Genomic DNA, 7,288 nt, shown 5'->3' with positions numbered 1-7,288 from the left:
GCGTTAGTAAAGTAATTTTACCAACATTAAAATTAGATTCTCCAAAAAAATTGGTAACTTGAATGTCAACATAATTATTTTGTATGTTAACATAATTATCTTGCATGTAGGGGGCAGAAATATGCCATCATACAATTGTGTTTAACATCCATTTATAGTTGGTAGATTTTTGCCAGTAAGGTTTATTAAGCTTTCTCACTTTTACTTGTTGTAACTGTATGGTTTCTTCATTGTGCCTCTGTACTGGCCCCTTTGACCTCTGCCTCTCTGGGAACGGTATGCATACTGGCGGTTTCTACATCTGTACTGGCTTGTGATAGGTTGTTACCCCTGGCTTGACATGAAGGTTTTTGTTTGATTAACATTTTTTTGATTTTATATCATAATTTGATTTTAGTCCGATTGGTTGCTTGGTAATGTCTCCAAGAACTACGCACGCTAAATCCCGATTCCTGCCTACATCTTACACCCATTTAATTCAATAGTAATGGCAATTTGGCCGTAAAATCTTTGTTGAATGCAAAGAACAGTTCAATGGTAATTTACTGATAATTTTAATCCCAGTGTTAAATAGTTAATTACCCCTAATTCCAGCTATTTAAATAAGGGAGGTAGACGATATTTCTCGTTGAAATCGGGCTTTAAAGCATCACCGCATTTTAAAATATTCTTGGATATGAATAAATGTTCCTTAAATCTTTTCTATTGTTTTACTCATATAAAATTAAACATATATTTTTAATAAAATACAATGTTTTAGTCGGAAACCCCTTTGAAATTGGTGAAAAATAAGCATTTTTGTAGTTTTTTTTTGTCTGTAAACACGCCCCCCCCCCCCCCGTGAAACACAAAAAGCTTGGTATGAATTTGTGAAATGACAGTCCATATTATCTGTAAAAAGGAATTTTTGTTTCACGGGGGGGGGGGGATGTTTTAAAAATATTTTCCGTTGATTTCTATAGTGAAAATCACAAGTTTTACCAAAATTATAGAGTTATCTCTCATTGTTTTCCCAAATAAGTAATGTTTTATGAAAATTCATATAAATATCTATATAGATATGACAAATCATTCAAATGTGTTAACTTTTGAAAAATGACTTGGAGGTAGGCGGGAGAACAATACTATCGTTCGCAGTTCTTTCTTTAAGTTTAGAGACATAATTGTCTCCAAACAAAAAATCTGTTACTGGAATTTCAGAGGAAGCAATTTTTCGATTTCAAAAATTTAAAACATTTTTAATTTCCTTTCTTCTTTTCATGGAAAAGTTGTAAAAAGCATTGCCAAGCATATTTATAGAATCTGCCATCTTTTTACAAGTTCAAGAGTTAAGTTCTCTTTTTATTTACAAACATACCTGCCATCTTTACCAAAGGTATTATACCCGTTGCTAAAATTTTGTAATCACTTGTAAAGTGATATCATCTGAATGGGCTTACTTATTCATTGCATCCCAAAATTCTTCATTGACTCGGGGAACTTTCAATACTTTACAATTATCTGGTCTGCCATATTTTTTTCTCCAACTCGACCATACTTTCTTTGCTAGTTTTAATTTACAGCATTTCCCAGTATTTCGTTTGTTTTGGACCAGTTTTCTCTTTTGGATTTAACTGGGATATCCCAGTCATTATTGCTAGCACGGTTATCAATCGTAAACTGAATTGATTCATCATTTAAAACCCCCTTAAATGTTTCTTGAGGATTAACACCTTCAATAGAAGGAAAAACTTGAATATAGGAAAAGTCAAGAGTCATCAGGGGTTTCCTCAAAAGTTTGACGAGAATCATAATCAGGTATGTTAACCAAGTTTCTCAGAGGTCTGCCAGGCATAGTTTGTGTGAAATGATCGAGAGAATTTATATACCCCACGCAACAAGTTGCGGGGGGGAGGGTGGTATGTTTTTGACCCGTCCGTCAGTCAGTCATGTTTTTTTGTCAGCGCAACTCCTCATAAACCGCTAAACAGAATTTCGTCAAACTTTGCAGATATTTAGGACACAATGTGTAGATGTGTATATTACCAGGAAATTCCGATTCCTCTATTTCTTCTGGGAATTTCGGCACTTTTCAACTTAGATTTTTGGCCATATCTTGAATATAGAAATGAACAGTCAGCGCAATTCCTCATAAACCGCTACACAGAATTGATCAAACTTTGCAGATATTTAGGACACAATGTGCAAATGAGCATATTACCAGGAAATTTTGATTCCTTTATTTTTTCTGGGAATTTCGGCACGTTTCAACTTAGATTTTTGGTCATATCTTGAATATAGAAATGAACAGTTTGTCAGCGCAATTCCTCATAAACCGCTACACAGAATTTCGTCAAACTTTGCAGATATTTAAGACACAATGTGTAGATGTGCATATTACCAGAAAATTCCGATTCCTTTATTTCTTCTGGGAATTTTGGCACTTTTCAACTTAGATTTTTGGTCATACCTTGAATATAGAGACGAACAGATTGTCAACGCAACTCCTCTCAAACCGCTGCACAGAATTTGGTCAAACTTTGCAGATATTTAGTACACAGTGTGTAGATGTGCATATTACCATGAAATTCCGATTCCATTATTTTTGCCCTAAGAGTTTTGCCTATTATTGAAGAAACTTTCCAGTTAGGTGATAAGGAAATTCACTGGAATCAGCTTTTGTAATGAAATTTTATGTGAAATATTTTATGACCTAAAAAGACCCCTATTGATTTAGAGATTAAAATATTAATGATTTAACACACACAATTTTGGATAGTTCTCACCCCCCCCCCTTAAAATTGGTGCTTTGCCTTAAATAATTTTATAAGTACAGTATATAAACAGATTCATATGACTACATCATAATTTTGCTTCCATCAATTATTTAAATGTGTAAATTGTCATGTGTTGGACATGGACTTACACTCCTTAACAAATCGAAATCACTGAGGAATTTAAATAACAGTTTGTCAGCATAACTCCTGCACTGAATTTCCTGAAACTTTGTAGGTATTTCAGACATAATGTATAGATTTGTATATTACCAAGAAATTTTGATTCCATTATTTCTATAGAAACTTCAGCCCAATTAAATTTGTAACATACAAAGATTTGAATGTCCTTATATGCAAGAAGTTTTGATGTGATGATTTTTTGCAAGTAATGCCCCTTTTTTGAATTGTACTGTGTATTTAAAATGCACGGTGCCATTCATTACGTGTTGCACTGTCGAGTTTTGGGGGACCGTGGGGTATGTTAGCTTGCTCACTTTTTCTTTCATTACTCGAAGTGTGCACCGTATATTCGGTGGACCGGCATGCCAATAAATATTTTCATTGCACGTATTACGCGCCATAGGATCAGAACGAATCATCTGTTTTATAGTACCTATCAGAGAGGAAAAGGATTGCAAGATTTTGTCTATGCCAAGTTGATTTCAGGGATTGCAAGATTTTGTCTATGCCAAGTTGATTTCAGGCCCGTACAACGCGGGGGAGGAGGGGGGGGGTTCTGATCCTTGCCGATCATTCCTTTCAAAGGAATACTTGTTTATTGTCATGTTAACATGCCACGAATTTCACGAATTTATTTCTTGCAAGCGTCCAACTAAATAAAAAAACCGAGCACGGGCCATTCCACCTTTTCCATATTTTGTTATCGATGTCATCGATTGATTATATGTTGTTTTACGTCCCGTTCGAGAATTTTTCACTCATATAGAGACGTCACCATATACCGGTGAAGGGCTTCAAATTTAGTCCTTTGCTCGGCACTCAGGGACATTGAGCAGTGAGGGTTCTTTATCGTGCCAGCGCCTACCGTGACAGGGGGCCTCGGTTTTTAAGGTCTCATTCGAAGGACCCGCAACTTTTACTTCAAAGTGCCGAGCGCTTGGCGAAGGAGCAGTTGCTACCTATTTGTATCGACTTAGGTCAGTCGCGGCCGTGATTTGAACACAGGACCTTATGATCATGGAGCGATCGATGTCATCAAAATTATCAAATTTAATTCTCTTACTCCCACATTGTCCACAAATGGATCCGTTGAAGTACCAGGCAGCGGATAGTCTTTGATCTTACAGGAGTCTTGATATAAGCGCTGCATTAGGCGTAATAAAAAATATGTTTGTTTACGGTTACCCGACCGACCCTATATTTAATAGCCGACCCAAATTTTTTTTTCGTCGTCAAAATCCCGAAGTCACTCGCCGATCAGTTTAACTTTTACATGCATCATAGGTCGTGCGTTTGAAATCGAAAGTACAAAATGGCGTGCTCAATATCGACATCCACATGTTCGTTGGAGTTTGAGGAATGTCCTCACATGAAAGGGATGAAACTTATATTGGCATTGCCAAACAACATGAAATTTACTCAAGTTTTTGAACAATATCATGCCACACATATACAGGTTCCTGAATTTCGAGTCAGAGGCAAACAGAGTGGGAGCAAAGACGGTAACTGTTTTGACATTACCCCAGGTTTGACCATCGGTGAAGTTATATCCGCGTTTGACATTCGATGCTTTGAATTCAAATGCTTACCATCTGAACACGACGAAATTCGACAAATGATTACTGAAGCAGCTTCAACCGCAACCAAAAGTGCAAGCAATGCCTTTCAAATTCTCATGGCTGGGGGCAAGGGTTATCCTAACAAAAAGACAACAAGGTAAGGCATGTTTGTTTCATATGCACGATGCTCTAGGGCATTTGTAGTAGGTTTCAGCTAGGATTTATAAAAATATATTTTATAATTTTTCTGTTTTGCATTATTGCCAAATTTAATAAATATAAACCTGATGAGTATATTGGTTTGGCGTATATCAATCCTGAAACATTTTTTGTTCTCTTTTCTCGCAGTAGTGGGATGAAGGCTGGTGTGAACAAAAAGGATGAGATGTTTAACATGTTGGTTGATGATTTCGTCCAAAGAAAACTAAGCTTTGCGAAAAGTACAGTTAATTCTGAGGGTTCTTACTTCATACAGGTAAATATCTAGTCATTATTTAGAATCTTTTTATTGTCTATAAAAGACTGACTGTATATTTTTTCTTACATCCAATATAAAAGTTTAATTTCTGATTTGAATTTTGACAGGATACTTTGTCAGGAAGGTATTGTATTTCCATAAAGAAACTCATTCGTGAATACTAATTTATAAACATATATTTAGTGTCTATCAGTGTAACACTGTAATACATTTAGCTTAGAAAGGCATGTGGTGTTGTCACAGCTTAATCTGCTTTGCTTTGATGTATTTTATATAGATAGCTTTGAAATTCTGTAAAGCAATTATTAATCAAATTCTATTTTTATATGCATCATATTAAATTATATTTGATGGGTCTATTTCACTTGCAAACTTATCATTCATCTTTTAAAAATAACTGCAATGTTAAGCATTAACTGCAGTCTTTGTTTTATTACTCTTACTAATGTTTTCTCTCAATCAGCTTTTTCATTGCCAGAATTATTATTTAATGAGCATTTACTTTAAAATATGGAGCATGCAATTTCATCATAACAAAATCTTTATATCCTGTGTGTTGTAGGTGCTGTGCAACGCCCTTTGGTACTTAACAAACCAACACTCAGTTATTGATGAAGCATCTCGACATAAGAAAAATGTGCAGCCAGTTCCAGTTGTGTTTTCCAAATACGAAGGATTTAATGACTTAAAACGAAAAAAAACTTAAAAGTCAGCCACTCAAGTTCTCAGATTTAAAAATGCATGCAGAAGCAATTTATAGTTTAATGTTAAAACCTGTTGTCAACTCTAGCCCTGAATGGAAGACTGAAAGTGATAATTTCAAACAGCTTGCAAACTGTATGCTATGTTATAGCCAGTATTTAGAAGAACAGCAGAGAGCAACAACATCATATCATGCTTTGACACATCCTGTACGCACCATAGGAGAACATACAACAGTTGAACATAGAAGCAGTGGTGTGACAATAAAATTAAAGTATTCATTGCTGGATGCTGCTATGAGAGAAGCTCAGCCAGAATCTCCAGTATTTTTTGATGAGTCTGTGCATGTTGAAGAACCGTTTGGCAATTCCATTCAAAAGTACAGATTTTTTAATGAGCTTCAACTCACTGTTCCTGTTGACATAATCAGATACTGCCCTGGAGGACCACAAGTAACAACAGTGTGTATCTTCAAAGTTATGGAGGGTCGTCCTGAATTGTAATTCTTACCCAAGGAGCTAGATTCCTCCAAAAGATCTCTTCCCAACTTAAAGAAGTACACACTAGAGCTCAGAGAGCAGAATTTGATTCAATGGTCAACAACATAGCACATATCTCACCAGCAGTCAAAGCATTTATCTACAGAACATTGACTAACGATGCATCTGCACCTGTCAATCCAGTTATGGAAGAAAGACTTAGACTAATTTCCCTGGGAAATACTGATATTATTGATGACTTGCGACACTTGAATACAGGAAGACCACATGCTTTTGATAACTTTTTTCAGAAGCTTCAAGAAGTTGTAGAGGAAGTCACAGCTGCTGATGATCGCAGACACAATGTATGTCATATATCTCAGTGGATCTCCTTAAAAGAAATGATAGCTCAAGCTGCAGAAAAATGTGAAAACGATGACCTTATTCCAAGTGCCAGTCTTGTTCGATTGCAGTTTGCTCCACGCAACCCTTATACCCACAGAGCACTAAATTTCACATCCAAAATTGATGTACAGTACAAAATTCAGAGCCGACAATTGCGAGTTAGCCACCCAGATGCCCATTATTGTGCTGCACACCTGAAATATTTGAAAGAAATGTCTGTTGAATTACGAGACTCTGCATTACTGTTTTTTTGTGACGACAAAGCTAAAGTTTCTATTGGGGAACCTATAGCTCCAGTATCTACTGGAGTCAGAGGAAAAGCGACAATTGTTCCTGTAAATTCAACATTGTGTGCCTTAGATCTCGATATGACAAAAGATTCTTTGACACCTTCTGTTTATCTTAAATGTGATATTCCTGAATCACCTGCACAGTCTTTTGTCCAAGGAGAAGTTACAAATGTTGTGAATGACTCTGTATTTGAAATATCTGGTCCATTTCGCCATGCAGCATCCCTAGTCAAAATAGCTGCGAAAGAGAACAGGAAAATTTTGCTCAGATTTACTGATGGTGGTACTGATCAGCGTAATAATCTGGAATCTGTTAAGTGTTCTAGCATTTGCATATTTCGAGAACTGGATCTGGATATGCTTGTCCATGCACGTTGTGCTCCAGGCCAAAGCTGGACCAACCCGGCAGAACGAATTATGTCGGTCTTGAATTTAGGGC

General features: G+C 36.2%; 1 pseudogene; it reads right to left on the bottom strand.

The window, feature by feature from the left end:
• Nucleotides 1-201: 201 nt before the first annotated feature.
• Nucleotides 202-4,086, bottom strand: LOC133192380 (uncharacterized; annotated as a pseudogene).
• Nucleotides 4,087-7,288: the final 3,202 nt, after the last annotated feature.

The sequence above is a fragment of the Saccostrea echinata genome, unplaced genomic scaffold, assembly GCF_033153115.1.
Source record: "Saccostrea echinata isolate AGI-Se365-2 ecotype Australia unplaced genomic scaffold, CSIRO_AGI_Sech_v1 ptg000025l, whole genome shotgun sequence".
In the NCBI taxonomy this organism is placed as follows: Eukaryota; Metazoa; Mollusca; class Bivalvia; order Ostreida; family Ostreidae; genus Saccostrea; species Saccostrea echinata.
This window is presented reverse-complemented; position numbering and strand designations above follow the sequence as displayed.